Consider the following 17,984-nt stretch of genomic DNA (forward strand, 5'->3'; position numbering starts at 1 on the left):
GAGCCCCGGAACCAGGGCAGCAGGAGAAGGGACTCTTTGGTCAGACTGTGGTCTAGATTGTTCTGTCTCCTTTTCCCTTCTGGTCTTCCTGAAGGCCACAGTGGGCACTTATTTATTCAAGGCACAAGCATTTACTGCTTCTCTGTTTCACGCCAGGAAATGTGCTAAATGCTGAGAATATAGACTTGAATACCTTGATCCAAGACCTTCAGAAGGTCATGGTTTAACGAGGTAGTCAAGACACGCCAACCGATAAATTATCATACAACACTGAGAACATAACAACAGAGTTACAAACTGAATGCAGAGAAGCATTAAAGTATCACAAAGGCAGGAAATATGTGGGTGTTAGAGACTGTTAGATCCAGGGAAATCCCAGTTTGCCCATTCCTGCCCATTTGCCTTTGGACAATTCATTTAAGGTCTTTAAGCTCATGATTCAACAGTGAAGGGTTATGTGAGATCATGCAGTGAAGCACCTCAACATGGCACGCAGTAAACACTCAACAAATCTGTTGAGTGGCCATTGTTACCCAGTGCAATTTGTACCCAAATGCCTCTCCCAAAGATGTAGGGTCCAGCCACTGCACCCACACAGGAGCTCTGGAAGCTGAAAAAGGATGGGGGAATGTGGTCAGCAAGTGGACTTCAAAGCTTAGAGCCAAAGAAGACCCGGAACAGCCATGCCCAAGAACAGAACTGGAGTATAATTCCAAGTGACAGTTCCACCTAGACTATCAGGCAGGAGGGGCCAGTCAGAGAACAGAAGAAACTAAACCCAGGAAAACTGGAGGTATCAGGCAAAAACCATTCAGAAAAGAGAACAATGTGCAGAGGTGAATATCTGGACCTCTGGTTTTTTGAAAAGGTGGGAAAAACTTTTCAGAGGAGGTAACATTTGATCTGAGTCTTAAAGGATGAGTAGAAGCTTGACAGGAAGAGAAGCTAGAGAAGTGACGTCCTTGAAGGAGAAACAGCAGAGACAAAGGCATAGTGATGCCCAGGGGGAAAGAACTAGACTATCACAGACCTGGAACTTTGAGTGTGTAGAATAAAGTAGAAGATGAGGCTAGAAACAGGGCAGAAGAGGATTCACGGGGACCTTGAGTGCTGGGCTAGGGACCTCGTCTGCCCATGGTGGAAGCATATCAGAATCTCCCTTTGAGATCTTAGAAAATGCCAATGCTCAGGCCAGGCTGCCAGCGGTTCCAGGTTAACTGATCTTGAGTAAGGCCTGGTCATGGTTTTTTTTTTTAATGTCCCCAGGTGATTCTGATGTGCATCCAGGGCCATGAAACACTGCTAGAGGCAATCAGAAGTCAGTGGAGACCCTCCCTGTGTGCCCAGAATGTTGGGAATCTGTGAAAAGAGATTCATTTAATGTTAACAAACATTATTAACACTGTCTTGGTGCCTGATCTTGTGCTAGGCTTTTAAATAGGAAATGAGTAAGTCAGGGCCCACTTCTCCATGTTGAGCTCTTCAGAGTTAATGAATCTTGTTCACCATCACTGTCTTACCCTGCCTGGGCATAGAAGGGGAATATGGTTGCAGTCCTTTAGGGGAAGCAGTGCACATAATCAACTCAGTCACTGCAGGGCCTACCCTGAGGCCTGGCGCTGGGCCGCAGTGGAGAAAATGAATTGAGCAATCTTTCATAGAACAAAATCAATAGCATCTGAACAGCCAGCCACACCAGGAGTTGGAGCTGGTAGAGGAGGGGAGAGGTGAGGGGGCGGGGAGAGAGGGTCTGTGGGAGAAGCAAGGTCACTGCCCTGGAGAGGAGGGGGAAATGCAGGTACGTGTAGGGAGAAAGGAGGGGAGGGTCAAAGGGAGGGGTTGGTGGTTGAGGAGGTAGTTCCTGAGAGAATTTGGACAAAACGACTGTGTTCCTTTTGTCTTAAGCTCCCTCCACTGCTCAGGACCCTGAGTGTAGAAGTAGGTCGTGTGAGGTGTGAGGGAGAAACTCACACTTAGCAGGTTCCTGTCCCTGTGCTGGGTGTTTTGCATACATTAATATAATGTAATCCTCACTAGTCACTAATTTTACAAATGAGAAAACAGCATCCTAAAAGTCAGTAGGCTACCAAGTTGTGTGATACACCATTTTATTCCCTTATAGGCTTAAAAGAGAAATGTATGGGGCAGTCAATTTGTGGAAGCGAAGGCACTTCAGAAACAATTATTTTCCACCCACAGAGCATATGTACCACTTGTACAAGGTTCAGAGTAGGAAGGGATCTCCCGGATCATCTGGTGTGGATATGAGTAGCCCCAGAATCAGGGACTACATTGGCCCCCATGCCTTCCCATAAGACCTTCCATCTACTTGGAAAAAAACATTCATGTTACATGAGGCAGAGGAAATAGAAAGGGAGAGTCTACCATACAACCACAGAGAAAATTCTCTTAGAACCTTCAGGCACAATATCCTCCCAAGGGAGGCCCACAGGAGGGACTGCAAGGCCTGCAGAGTGGGGAATGAACTCACAGCAAGGCCCTGCAGAGTGAGGAATGAGCTCACTGCATCCCACTGAGGTGAGAAAGTCCTTCTGCTGGGCAGCAGTCCTGCTAGAACTCACCCTGTGCTGTTAACCGCATGATCATGTGCTGTTAAACTCTGGTGTTGGCTTTGGACATATACCCAACTAGACTAGCTCTGGCAAAGAATTATTGGCAGGGTTATCTCACATAGGTGGAAGTGTTCAACCAAACTTCAGGAATGTGTGTTTGTAGTTGTCTCTTGGAGCAACTGGAATCAGGGACGTGAACTATAAGGACTTCTCTCTTCCCTTCCCCACCTACCTGGTTTTACACTGTTGGTTTCCTTGTCTATCACTGCAGACTGCCTTCTGCTACAAAGTGAAGAACATGACCAGCAGCTCCTGAGCCTCATATTGCACAGATTCTACCTCCAGAGAAGTATACAACTCAAAAAGTCCCAGAGGAGGCTTCAATGATGGATTCTATCCAGTTCAGCTTGCAGTCATACCTATTCTTGTACCAGGCAGCCATGTCTACCAGAGCAAGGTTATCTTCAATAATACAGCAATCTCAACTGTATCCTTATGAATGGCAGGGGAGGGATACTACCAGAAGAAGAGCAATTAGGGTCTTACACTGCATCCCACCAATAGAAAGAAGACCCTACAACAACAACGGAGAAAGGGAAAGATGAAAGGAAGATTCTCAACACATATTATTCATATGCAAAAGAACATGCAACCCAGAGAGATGAGTAAGACCCAGCCCTACTCCTCCGCCTGCTCACAATACCAACGTGGCAGATCATCGTGTCCCTTCTTTACCAGGCACACAATGAGAGTACATTCCCAGCCCACCTGTGGTCAGTAATGGTCATGTGATTGCATTAGGACCAATGGAAGGTGGTGTGAGTCATTTTCCAACTTGTTCCATAAAAACATTTATCCATGCAGTCTGCCATGTGCTTTTCCCATTCCAGCTGAATGCAGTGGAGCTGACCTCCAGGTAACCTGGAGGTGTGTGTTTAAGACTAGAACCACAAATGGCTCTTTGAATCACTGCTCAGAACATACCCACCAAACACAAGCATGCAAGTTGGACTTTTAGATTACCAGGAAAAAAAAATTTATATTGTTAAGCATTGAGACCTAGAAGTTTATTTATTATAGCCATCTTCCTTCATTTATATATAGTTAGGAAACTTTGAATTAGCTGGACTTTACTACTTTGGGTCCCATTCTGTGGCAAACTTATTGGACAACTTGGAGAAAATCACTCTACCTCTTTGTCTCCCCATCAGTTACATCTACACTGCAGGGTTTTTCATTAATGAATAGAAGTAATGTGTGTGAACAGTGTGAATACTAAATCCTCTTCAATTTCAGGATGGAATATTACAGACTTGTCTCTATTGCCATGTCTCAAATATGCCAAGATTTAGTCTTAGTGGCTTAGAAAGCTTTCACATTTCTCAGTGAAAGTCTCCTATTTAATAAGGAAGGAAATATAGGTTATAAAAATACAATTTTCCCAAAGAACTCAATAAAGTTACTTTCACTTTGATGTTTTAAATAAGTGGCACTTAAACATTTTTTATTTCCTGAATTAGCTTTAGATGACAAATAGCTTGTTCACCATTGATATTATGAAGCTTCATTTATATCTTGAAGAAATCAAAAGGCTGAATTCGATGTTTCAAACAAGACAGCTTTGCCCTTGGTAACTGGCAGCTCTGAGCCTTGAGGCTGAGCCTCTGCCTCCACGTTAGCATGCCTCCCCATCCTTGTGATTCCCCACTAGGCATGACTAGTCCACCCCTGCCACCATGTAGGCTCACACGAAGCTGTGGGTAAGAGCTCGGTCTCATTTGATCTTCCCTTCATCCTCACAGGAAGGCTTTGCATAAAGACACACACCCTGTTACATCAATGGTTTTCAAACTGTGCTCCTATGAGCTCCCCAGGAGCCTCTCTGTTTTTGAGCTTTGGGGAGAGTTTCTCCACTGCTAATCTATCCAAAAATAGCACTGACTTCATCTTTTCCACACTGAGCTTCTGGATAACCTTTTCTCTGACCAATGAATTTCCAGTAAAATAAAAAGTTGAAAGCCACTAAACCGAAAAACTAAACTTTGGGGTCATAATATGAGGGTAAACAAAGGAGGCAAGAGCTTCATTTTCTAATGCCAAATCTGAGACTAAATTTATGACTTTAGACAAGTCTTTTTCCCTTCAATTTCCTTGTCTCTAAAATGGAAAGTTTCACGTTAGAGTTTGCTCTTCCTATTTCGTTTTAGAAGATCCGTGGGGAGAGGTGGCTCAAGGTGTGTACTCAGCATTGGAGGTGGGGGCAAGGAAGGTGGGTGGGGGGACCAACTATGAAAGGAGAAAAACTCCAGAGAGAGATTCTAAGATTATTAAAAATACTCATTGAGCTACAGCTATGTGCAAGCTCTGTGCAAAGCAATGAGAATGTCACATTGAACCAAACGGATGTGGTGCTTATGGGGCCAGATCTTAACAGTGATGAATATCAGCACAGTGAGCAAGGGAACTGTTGGAGAGAAAGGGGAGGGCACCAGAAAAACAAAAGATACTTTGTGCATTTGGTGTTCCCCCAAATGCCATCATCGTCTTCCTCACAGAGTCCTAAATCCCTCTCTCACCCTTTCAGCCATTCTGAATTGGTGGGGGAGGCTAGAAAGAGCCTAGTCCTTTCTTTAATCTTTTATACACTCACTCATCTGTCATTTGCGTAGTGTACACACTGAGAACCTCCTACATCCAACATACTATGCCGGGTACTGAGGACCCAGAGATTAATTAAATGTGGTCTAACCCTCAGGGTGCTCGTGGGCCCATGGGAGGTGTGAAGCATCACGTGCACTATCTGAGGAGCTGTTATGAGGGGGCACGCAGATCATGGGGGAGGAATCGTGGGTGGTCCTTCACTCCTCAGGCCAGTCCCAGATTCCTTCTTCCCCACTCCGCACCTCTTCTGTGCCTTTTGGATGCACCCCTTCATGCTGATTCAACAAGATCAGGCACCAACATCCGCAGTGAGAAAATAATGAGGGCACCAGAAGGTCAGTGCAAATAGAAGGCAGTTATGTTGCTTCATGATTTAAAGTACTAAATGGTACATTTATTTCCATTAACTGCAATGGGCTGGTGTTCTCATGAGTGATAACAGTGGGATTTTCATGACATCACTTTGATGTATCGAGTTATAGAACTTACTAGGTTTCCTGAGTTTTGAATGTTTCTGAAACATTGAGGAATAAAAGATATTCTGTACTTTATTTCCCTAGCTCTCCCTCACCTGATCATTTTAGTTATAGACAAAGTCCTTATTTTTCAATCATTCAGTTGAGAAATACTCACTGAGCCCTAGTCCATGACAGACACTGCTTTTCACAGACTTATAACTGAAAGAGAAATGACCCCTCATCTCAAAGACCTAACAGCCTCATGGGGACAACAATCAAGATGGTTAAATTCAATATGATTGGTGCTACATGAGCAGTGAGGCCAGTGCACACAGGGAGTGTAAGAGGGGGACACACCACAGCCAGGATGGTCTATAAAGGATTCCCAGAAGAGAAAATCCACCGGAGTCAGGGGTGAAGAATCATAGCTGGGCAAGTAGATGATTGCAAAAGGGTGTCCGGGCAGGGGAGAGTGTGTCTCCTGAAGATACTGGCCCAGTGAAGTGCCCAGAGCAAAGGTGCTCAGACTGCTCAGGAACTCAGCATGCTACGTGTACCTTCCACAGAGGTTCCAAACCAGAGAGATTTTTATTCTCATTTTTGAGATTTTGTTCTCATTTTTGTCTTTTCTTCTACTTTGAGGCACGACTGTGATGTTTAAATAAGAAAACAAAGTAGATGATGTGTTTCCTACAACACCTGACCCCTGTAAATTCTCATAAACTTGGAGGGATGAGAGGATGCATATGGGTGCGTGAGCGTGTGGATCAGAGAGGGTCCCTGACCACCATGTCTTTGCAGGACTGGAGGCTTACTTTATCTAATACAATGAACTGTCTATCCCCAATTTGTTCCCACAGATCCACCCCCAGCCTGCTGTCACCAACTCCCATGCCCTGGGAGCCTGACTTACATGGGCTCCATCAAAGAGCTCTCTCCATGACTTCCGTTTGTGTTGAGCAATAGAGGGAGTCCGTAGGTCGGAGATGGAAGAGTCAGCTCCAGCTTTCCCCTGTGCAGTGCCTCAGGCATCCTGGGCAGAAGGTCACAGCTCCTGCCAAGTGGCCCTCTCCATACCATTTTCTATATCTCTAGATTCTGTTGACTGCTCCCTCCTTTTATCCCTCACACAAGGGTAAAAATAGCAAGCTGTTAAAAGCCCCAGGACACTGCCTTATCCTTGTGGCTCCTACACCTTAGCCACACCTTTATAAATGAATCCTTTGCTCAGTTCTTCTCTGATCACCCAGTTTGCATATGCCATTTACTTCTTTCTGGGACTGACAGACATATATTCTGTAAGTTCAGTAAAGGGACTGCAGGAAATATATGGATATGGGAATTCATTAAAGGTGAGAAGGAAATGAATGTTTTGTTAGGGACACACTGAGACACTGAACCAGCTGAGAGCTGAAAGAGATGGGAAGGCTTTTATCCCCCATTTCTCACTCCCCACAAAGCTGAGCAAATTGAAAGCAGTGTCCAAATTTTATTCATCTTTTATTCTGTGCCACCAACATCTAGCTTAGAAACTGAGATTTAGAATTATCAGTGGAAGGAAAACATGAAGGAGATAGGAAAAACTAAATGATATATCTATATTCAATGCTCTCTCCATGCTCACGCACATATATACACTCATGTCACAATTAGGACCAATTTTTTAGAATTTCAAGAAACCTTCATTTAGTCATTCCAATCTTGATTAAAATAACACACCTCTGGAGGACTACAGGAAAAAATTCTCTTCTTCACATGATAGGATCAGGACCCAAAAGTGCAATACCTGAGATGGTACAGAAACTCTGCCATTGAATGAAGGGCGTTGTTGAGCCCTAACTGATAGGGAAGGCTTTCTTGAACTAATTCAAAACCTGCCTCTCTGCACCTTCATCTCTCTCTGAAAAGAAGCAAACATTCTCCTGACATATATTGCAGACTGTTTCAGGGTCTTGAGAGAACTGCTTCTTATAAACTCCCTATTAGAAGAGTAGTTCATGGCCAGCGAGGTGTGATTTGGAGAGGTCCGGGATCATGTGTCTGAGAGGACCTTCTCTGTGTCCCAGTCCCATCTCTCACCACAGAAGGCATCTCCAGATGGAATCACAGTTATGGGTGGGAGACTTGTGCTCCAGGGGTCCTCTCTGAAGTGGAAATAGCTCATTGTAAGTGTCTTTAAGGGAGTGTCTGTGTCTCCTGCATGTTTTATATTGTGATCAGCGTTAGAAATACAGTGCTAGGAGCCAAGAGAGCTGTCAGATGAGGCAGAATCTCACAGAATGAGGAGGTATCCTAGGAGCCATGAATGAGGAGGGAGCCCAGCACTGGGAGCAGCATGTGTAAAAGCACAGAGGAGGGATAGTCCAGTCCACTCAAATAGAAGTTGACAAGACTGTAGAGGGCCTGTGGAGAGAGCTGGGCTATGGGATGCAGAGAAAGCAAGAAACAGCTTTGCTACCTTCCAGCTATGACCTTGGGGAAGTCACTTACCCTCTCTGTGAAATGAGGAAGTGGGAGGGCTACATCATTTCTAAAGGACTCCCTTTTCCATAAATCAACGATTCTAAAAATGCCTCACATTCTGTAGCTCTTCACAGTTCATAAAGTACATTACCTCATTTCATTCCTCAGCACTGAAGGCAAACTTGGCAGGATTCAGAGTTGACCTTACTCTTTTCTGATGACTTTTCAACTGGAATGTAAAACTCAGGGCATCCCCAAATTCTCCCCTCTGAACCTCCTTGCACACCACATACAACACACACACTCACACTCACACACACACACACACACACACACACACACACACACAGTTTCTCAAGAACAACATAATAATTCTTCTTAAAGGAGCTCTCACATTTAAACCTCAGGAAGCAGTCTGCTGCACCAACCCCAAACCCAATTAAAATGCTGAAGAGTAAGGGTCACTTTCAGTGCCTGGAGAGTAGATAAGTCATATCTGTGCCCTAGAAACCCTTAGTGATTTGGAGATTTAGCTAATACACCTGACCATGGGGTCAGAATCCAGGATATCAAGAGAGGCATTTCTAATGGGAATATATTAGGAGACTGGGGCTAGGGAGCACTTAACTTCCTCTATCTAGAATTTAAAATTGTGTAATTGATCCAAAAGGGCCTTAAATAATTGAGGGAATGCTAGTAATGGGAAATGCTATGCAGTTGGTTTTCATCCAGACTGTAACACTGCCCGGCTGGGTGACCTAGAACAAGTTAGCAATCTTCTTTGAGGTCCACTTTCTCATTTACAAAATTAGGGGTTAGGCTAAAGACCAACAAGATGCCATTCAGCTCATTTCTTCATTCACTCAAGGCATGTTGATTGAGCATCTACCCTGTGTCAGACATTGTGAAAGGTACTGGAATAAAACAAAAAATATTAATTAAAATTAAATGTGAGACAGAGAGAGAAATATTCCATGCCCTCAGGAGCTCACATTTTGATTATGGAGATAGATGTGCAAACAAATAAGTACAAATGAAGAATCATTGTGCCATGATAACCCTCTACACAGGGGAAGCACAAGGAAAGGAATTCTTCCTGGTGGAAGAGTCAGGGAGTCTTCAGTGAGAGGATGCTTAATACTGAATCTGAAGGCGAATGAGGCAGAGAGGGGCTTTCCATGAGCAACGAGCAGAGCAAAGAAGACAGGCCCAGGGAAACAGTTAGTTTGTAATGCACAAGTACATGAAGTGACGAGGAGAGTGTGGCTGCTGGAGATGCGGGCAGGCGCCAGACTACCCAGAGCCAAGGTAGCCTGGGTAAGATAATGAGGAGTCCCTCGAAGTTGTAGACAAGGAGAAGCACGTCCAGCTCTGCATTCAGTAGGCGTCACTCTGCTTGCCACAGGGAGAACAAACGGGAGGGGCACAAGCCTGGAGGCAGGGGCTCGCTGAGAAAGCGGAGATCGCTGCATTATTCCAGAGGATTTAGTCTGAACGACGCAGCCTCTGTGGAGATGGAGAGGAATGTGTGAATTGAAATGGCCTTTCAGCAAATGCTACGTGTGATGTAGTTATTTAACAAATATTTATGTAACATTTACTATATACCAAGCACTGTTTTGAGGACTTAGAAATATTAACATATTTAATCATCACACCAAACCTATTAAGTTAGAACAACTATCATCCTTATATTATGGATAAGGTAAATATGACACAGAGAGGTTAAGTCACGTATCCATGGTCCCACAACTAGTGAATGCATAATTTTCCACTTGAGCCTGTGTTCTTAACTACTAATACTAAAACCACCAATACTATGCGGCCAAGAGTGACTCCCAAGAGTGATCTGGCTTGTTGGCTACTGGATGGTTAGTCATGCCATTTACTTGCTGAGAAGAGGAAGAACAAATGTTGGGAGAAAGGACCAAGTTTGTTCGGGAGCATGTTAATCAAGGTACCTGAAATATGGTGGAAAAGCCCAGCAAGGATCTGGGCAAGTGTGGAGGGCAGACAAGAGAGTTCCAGGCTGGAGGTCTAGATCTGAAAGTCATCTGTGTACAGATGGCAACGGCCACCAAGTGGGTGGCCTGGACTGTCCACCACTGTCACCAGTGTGACACAAATGAAAGGGCAGCGTGGTGTTCTTCCCATTGCAGAAATGGTCCTGATTGCTTGTCAAGAACTGTTCATTGTTTCCTGTGGAATGTTGGTTTTTCTGCTACTTGTGAACTGTCTAAGGGCATGGCTATTTCACCCATTAGCTATATTTCAGTATTCCAAAGCACACAAAAATAATAAGCAATTGAGTTACTGACAGGAAATAGGACTTTGATAGAGAACCTATAATAAGAAATTGAGGCAGATGAAACCTCTAGCAAAACGTGATTTCATAAAGTCCTCCCTAGTAACCCTGTTCTTTAATATTTAAAATCTCCATGTAGTAATGGGTACAAAACATCAGAACTATAAATTGGGCATGCCGGTTCTATATTTACATTTCTCTTATTAAAAATTTAGTGAAAATGAATAATTGAAGAATGACCAGAGCTTAAAGAATGTCACAACTACATGTTAAAGGCTGAACTGGGATCTACTGAATAATGACTTTATCTATTTAAAAATTAAGGTATTTTGTTTTCAGAGGACAAAAAATTCTGATCAAGATTTGTGGAAAGCAAAGGCAACACTCACTAACTACAGGCAAGTTACTTCATTTAAATGCACTTCAATTTACTCTTCAGATATAACAAATAAGTGTATTAAGTTTTTACTGTGTGTTAGGCATTGAGCTAACTAATGCCTTCCATCCATTGTGTCATGAAGATCTCACAACTTCCTGGCAAAGGCAAAATTATTGTCCTCATTTTAAGAATGATGAAACCACAGTTAGAGAGGGGAATTCACTTGCCCAAATTCATTCAGTGAATAAATGACAAAACTGAGGACTCCACCCCCATCCGAGTCCACATTTGCTTTGAGCAGTAATCAAAGTCTCTTAGACTCCAGAGCCCAGCCATTTCCCTGAAGCTCATACTGTATCTCTTGCTCTCCGGAAAGCCTGTCAAGTATTCAACTACCCAGTCCTGTCCACCTTCCCAGAACCATCTTGGTGCCCCCTGCCCCACCAGCTCCAGCCCTCCCAGACTCCTCTGTCTTCCCCAAGCTTGCTGTCCTGTGGGGCCGTGGGCTTCCCAGGTATAAGTCCTGCTTCCCCCACATCACTGTAAGCCTTTGTCAGTCTAGTCTTACCAGCTCCTTGCAATATGGGTCTCATTTGACTTGTTTAATAAATTATTGCCAAATTAACTGAGAAGTGCTTGTTCAGGGATCTCTAAAGGAGCCTACAATAAAAAGCACTCCTCCTGATGCTGAACACATTGAGAAGGAAGCAAAAGAGTAGCAGATGAAATTGGAAAGTTCTTTAGTGCCTATGCTAATAGGCTGGAGGATGTAAGCATGAGAACCAAGTGGCTTTCCCAGCACTGAAAACAGAATCCTGGCCACTGAGGCTCAGTCGCAGCACAGCCAGCCTGGGGAGGCATGCTCCCCTCGCACTCACAGCAGGCCTAAGCAGGACAGAAAGTCATCAGGGAGAGTGGCCCTGCTTCCTCCCAAGAGGAAAGAGAACAGCATGCCCAGCTATTCTCGCCCAGATTTTCATAAAGTCTTGGCACTCCCCTGAATGGAGCAATTCCATAAGAAAGAGAGATTAAGGGTATGGACAGGGCAAGGTGTAGGGAGAAGACTCTCATTATACAGATGAAGATTACTAAAACTAAATAACATTTTGAAGGTCACACATCAACTAAATGATAGAGTCAAGACTCAAATCTAATTTTTCTAACTCTACAGGCTCTTAATGATGATAGCATGTAATTAGCCATTCCTACTTTTGCCTACATGACAAATAATTCCAAGACATAGGACCTTTACTTATAATTCTCACATAGATAGCACTTTGATGCTCTTAAAATATGGCTTCCAGGAGCTGTTAGCCTTTTATTCCTGCCATCTACCAAAGAGATTATCAATGTAAATAGCAAACATATATGCATGCAGAAGAGACGTACAAAGTGAAGTGTGATGTACCTGAAGTCCAAAGGCTCAGGCTTAAAAACCAACTCAGACATGTACTGGACGTTATGACATGTTATTTTGAACAAATTACAAATTGCTTCCCAGATCTATTTTTTAAATGGGGTAATAAAGCATCCCATAGTGTTTTTATGAAGACTGAATTAGATGGTTGGCATAAAGTGGGCGACACAAAGTCTGGCATAGAGTAAATACACAATAAATTGTTACTAAGAGGGTGGCAAATGGTGAGTGAGAATAAAGGGAGGAAGGACATCCAAACTCTATCTTGGTGGTGTTTTATGGGCTGAGGGAAGAGAAGAAGTAAGGACAAGCAAGAAAATATAAATGTAAACTATTTGTACAAGCATTGAGACCATTGTAAAAGTGGGAACCCTGTATTATTGGCTGTCCCTCCAGTGGCTATTCTGAGTATGTATTCAGAGCAGGAATTCCATAAATGCATGTGAGACAAGACCAATCTTGCCATAACGTCATGCCAGAGCTGTGTGGTATTTATCAGACAACTTCTGTGCCCCTGAGACCCTCCTTGACTCTCCATGTGACCTAAATCATGGTACCTTTTTTCACCAGTGACCTCACAGAAGAACATAATCCCCTTTCCCATCACATTGCCTAGTGTAACAATTCTGCTCACAGGGAGCTGCCAAGGGCAGCAGTGGGCAGGATGCTTACATTTTCTGGACTTCAGTTTCCTCAACTCAAACCAGGAGTTTCCAATATCTATTCCTCAAGGACTGTGGTATGAATATAATAATCAGTGCATTTAAGCCACGTCTGGCACATTCACGGTCCTTCCTTACACACTTACTCACTCATTCCTCACGATAACCCTATAAGGTAGAGAATAGGGCCTGTGTAGAGGGACAAGCACTTACTGCTATAGCTGTTTGTCCCCATCCTTCCTACCAGCATAATCTGTTCTGTTATACTTGAGCTCAGCGTAATTCACAACATTTTTTCTGAGTTTGCAAACAACATAGATGTTTAAATACAGTCAACCCTTGAACAACACAGGTTTGAACTATGCAAGTCCACTCCTAAGTGGATTTTAAAAATAAATACATTAGAAAATGTTTTGGAGATTTGTGACAATTTGAAAAAAAACTTCTTTTCTGTAGCTTACTTTATTCCAAAAATATAACATATAATATATATAACATAAAAATATGTGTTAATCAACTATTTATGTCACCCATAAGGCTTCCAGTCATCAGTAGGTTATTAGTAGTTAATTTTTGGAGAAGTCAAAATCTGTAATTGGATTTTTGACTGCTCAGAGAATCAGCACCCTTAACCCCCATGTTGTTCAAGGGTCAACTGTATATATTTCCTAAATCTACTATATGGAACCACTTTATAAGTTTTATGGTGATACTATTTTTATTGCCTTTTTTTTCATTTGTCTCTCTGAGCAATACTGTGTGAAAACAGGGCAGCCACAGTGATCACTATTTTGCCGATGAATAAAACACTGCAGAGAGACTGTGGGTCCTGCTATAACTAGACGGCTAATTGCAAACCTGAGGCCAAACCCAGCTCTCCTGATGCTGAAGCCCAGGCTCGGTCTGTTCTTCCACATGACACTAATGGGAAAGGAGGTGGTAAGCGTGGCAGCACTCTCTAACGGGGCCATAGTGAAGGCCCCGCTCCAACACCACGACATCATTTAACTGACAAAAGCACACTGAGGACAGACAGCCTGAGATGAAATCTTCAGTGCCCTGCAGTGGTGGGAGGGAGCTGCCATTAGTCCCATGTTGTAGCCACAGCCCTTCCTCCTGCTAGAGAGAGCCTTCAACAGACGTTGCAGAGACGAAGGCCTCTACCACCCTGCTAAGCAGAACGTGAGCTCCCCCATCCTCATGTTGCCAGCTGCCCCACCAGGGTCTGCAGGGGAGGGTAAGAAGGAAGCTCTGACATCCCGTTTTAGCAGCTCTTTTGTCCCTTTCATAGATTGGCTCGCCACCTAAGATTTCCATTCAGAAAGTTTCTGCCACTCACAGTAAACAAGTAGTTTGAAAATCATTAATCGTGTCCATACTCTCAACTGATATTCAAATCTTCTTCATAGCATCTACAAGAACTTGTCCAAAGAACTTGACATCCCCACTACAGGAGCCCAGCTACTGCAGGAAGCAGTTCGTGTCTTCTTTGAATTTTAGGAATTTCTTCCTTGTATAAAACAGTGATCAATCCTTCCAAGAAGCTCATTGCCCTTTGGTCCCAAGTTAGGGTGATGTTCAAAATACTATAACATGCAGGGCTAATGCATCTGCATACTGGCTCTGGGCCAAGTCCATCACTGAGGCCATGCAGAATAGGTGTAAGTGCTTATGAACAGGAAGCTCTTTTAATAAGGTGCATGGGGCTGGTGAGAGGTGAGGCAGGGGAGAAAAGCCACCAATTCAAGACACTTCAAGATTGACTGGAATCCCCATGACATTCTCATTCCATGAGCATTCCTGGTTCTGAGCTGCTCTTTAGATTAAAGTTGACACACCAACAAAATATGAAAAAAAAAACATTTTGATCTCACTAATGTTGACATCATAAGCAGAAAGGGACCTTACCTGGTAGTGGTGAAAGAATATGACCATTTATTCATTCATTCAACCATTATCCACCCAACTCTTTTTATTGGCTACCTAATGTATGTAAGACTCTGTGCCAGATGCTAGAGATACAGAAGTGAATTAAATAGACATGTTTGCATCCTCTAAGAAATTTAAAGTCTACAGGAGTACATTTAGAGTATGACAAAATTACTTCTGAATCTTACCATCACAGACCATGGGGAAGTGAGTGAGCCTGAGTCGTTGTTCCCTTGTTTGTAAGATCCTAATGCCTGTCTCATAGGATCACTGCGGCATTTAGAAGCACTAACAAACTTAGAGTCTCTGGTGTTTAATAAATAGTCTTAAGTGTGGTTAGAGCACCCATTATAGTATCTAGCTTATATTAGGGTACCAAAGTACTGGTTTCCTTCTTTTGTATTTTATTAATCTTATTGAAGTTTCATAGCAAAGTCCTAAATCTTAGGTTACAAATGCATGAATGGGGTATGTGTGTGTGTGTGTGTGTGTGTGTGTGTGTGTGTGTGTGTGTGTGTGTGTGTGTGCATCCTTAGAACAACAGCATAGTTCATTATATAGAACAATTCCAATACTTGAAGATTCCTGCATGTCCCTTCCCAATTAATACCTACTACCCTTCTCCAGAGATAACCACTTTCTGACTATTATCACCATCCATTAGTTTTGTTTACTCTCGACCTCAAAATGGAATCATACAGTTTGCAGTATTTTAAGTCAGGCTTCTTCCACTCATCATGTCTAGAGATCCGTCCGTGTAATTGTGTGTAACAGTATTGTTACAATTGTGTGTTGTGTAGTTTTCCATCATATGAGCTTACCACGATATATGTATGTTTTCTACTGCCAATGGACGTTTGAGCTGTTTGGTTTCACTGTAATGAGTAAAGCTGCTGCATGAACACTTTTTTACATGTCTTTTGGTGGACATATATACTCATTTCTCTGGGATGTATAATAACTAAGAGGATCTTAAGATAAACGCGTGTTTATCAGTATATATTGCCAGTCAGTTTTCCAATGCTTTATACCAATTTACATTCCAACCATCAATGTATAAGAGGTCTACATTGTCACCAACACTTTATTAGCCACTATAGCCAATTTGATGGGTGTATACTGATATACTATCATGGTTTTCATTTGCATGTCACTGACAAGTAATGATGTTGGAGGCTTTTCAGATCTTTGTTGGTCATTTGTTTATTCTGCTTTATGAAATAACTGTTCAAGTGTTTGACTCACTTTTTTAGTTATGTTGTTTGTCTTTTTTGGTTTGGTTGACTTGGAGGAATTGTTCATTTATTCTGGATATAAGTTCTTTCTATGGCTATGCATTGCACACATCTAAGTATGTGATTTGCATATTCACTCTCTTAATGGGGTTTTTAATGAACAGAAATCCTTAATTTTAATGAAGTTCAATTTATCAATCTTTTCTATTATGATCCATGCTTTTTCTGGGTTGTTTTAGAAATATTTGACTGACCTTCCTTTGAGTTTTAAGTGAAGGGCTTATACATATATTTTTTAAGGCCTACCCCAATCTAGACTTTAAAAAAAAACTGACAGTAAACATTCTCACTAGCAAAAGAGATAGATGCTGATAAAAACAGTTATTCTATAAGCCCTTTTAACTGACTAGCTCATTCAGTCAACATATAGAAAAGTATGTGAGCACAATAATTAAAAGCAGGAATCTAGGATTTGCAATTTGAATTTAATGTCTAATTCTGATATTCCTAGAAGTTGAGTTCTGATATACACTAAATGGTAAATATCATCACTTAACTAGACCTGGATGATCACAGTGCTCTTTGGTGCACACGTTTTCTCTCTTCCAGGACGAGTGGCCACAGGTCCCTCAGCAGCTTCAAGTACATCCACCACATTGGTTACTCTTCTCCATGTATACTGAACATTTGAAATATCCATAAAATGAGTTGCTCAGAAGTGACGTCAACAGTGCAGATATGTTTGCTCCTTGATCAGTGTAAATTTGGCTCCCATTAAGATTTCTTCCTGTTTTCAGAAATATTACTCTATCAATTTATATTAAACCCAAATTTAATTAAAACTCCTAACCACTCTTTCTTAAACTTTAGTACATGCAAATCACCTGGCTGTTTGCTAGAAATCCAGATTTCTGAGTCTCACTCAGAATCCTAATTCAGTAGGGCAGGACACCTAATTCTAGGGTGGAGCTGAAGAATCTACATCTTTAACAATCTGCACCACCAATAATTCCAGGGTTGGTGATTTTAGGACTGTACTTTGAGAATGCTACTTTAAATCTTTTTCACAGATGCTTTAGATAAAATGTATCTCCTAATGGTGCTCATGTGTGATTTGAGGGTCCAAGTTCATTATTTTGTATTGATTCCTCTTAAGTTCACCAATGAATATTTATAGTATAGAAAAATAAATAAATAAGATCATAGGATTTGGAGATAAGATTTGTGCTCAAAATCTGGCTCTGGAAATATTGGCCTTGACCAGGTGAGTTAAGTCCCCGAGTTTCAATTTCCTCACCTGTAAAACAGGAGAATGAATTCTGCCTATGTTATTGCAACCATTTAGATGACCTCTGTGCTGCGGTGACACAGTGTGGGGCTTCCAGAAGGTGTCCCATATAATTAAGTCCCCTCCACACATTCCTCCATCATTCCAGCATATGGACATCTTTGGGGAAACTGATATTATCACCCAATTAATTAATTCTTTCCAGCCTCCTGTCATTTGAAGATTTTGTCAACATTTTACCTTGTGTCTTCCTCTCAGCCAGTGGTACCCAACCAGATGTGCATTTGAGAATCCTCTGAGAGCATTTTAAAAGTGCCAGATCCCTAGAATACAAATCACCCAGAGGCAAGCCTGAGGAAGAATCAGCTTAAAAAGCTCCCTAGATAATTTTGATATACACCCTGATTAAGAAAGCACTGATCTAAATAACTGATAATAATGTGGTGTACTGTTTCAAAAACCATATAATGTGCAGACCCTTTGACCCATAAATATTCACTCCTTGAAATAGACTCTGAGGAAATAATCATAGATGACTGCAAAGGTCTGTCTACAAAGATATTTAATACAGATTTCTCTATAAGTAGTAAAAAGAAGGAAAAAGGAGGAGAGGA

At 42.2% G+C, this 17,984-nt stretch overlaps 1 long non-coding RNA gene across 1 annotated transcript in view; it reads right to left on the reverse strand.

The window, feature by feature from the left end:
• The window catches only part of LOC118925444 (uncharacterized), a 212,878-nt gene that overhangs the window by 62,194 nt on the left and 132,700 nt on the right, over positions 1–17,984 (reverse strand). Inside the window, exon 3 of the long non-coding RNA XR_005030055.2 lies at positions 16,640–16,761. This is a non-coding gene — a long non-coding RNA (uncharacterized LOC118925444). The remainder of the gene's footprint in view (positions 1–16,639; positions 16,762–17,984) is intronic.

Source organism: Manis pentadactyla, chromosome 4, assembly GCF_030020395.1.
Source record: "Manis pentadactyla isolate mManPen7 chromosome 4, mManPen7.hap1, whole genome shotgun sequence".
Taxonomy (NCBI): domain Eukaryota; kingdom Metazoa; phylum Chordata; class Mammalia; order Pholidota; family Manidae; genus Manis; species Manis pentadactyla.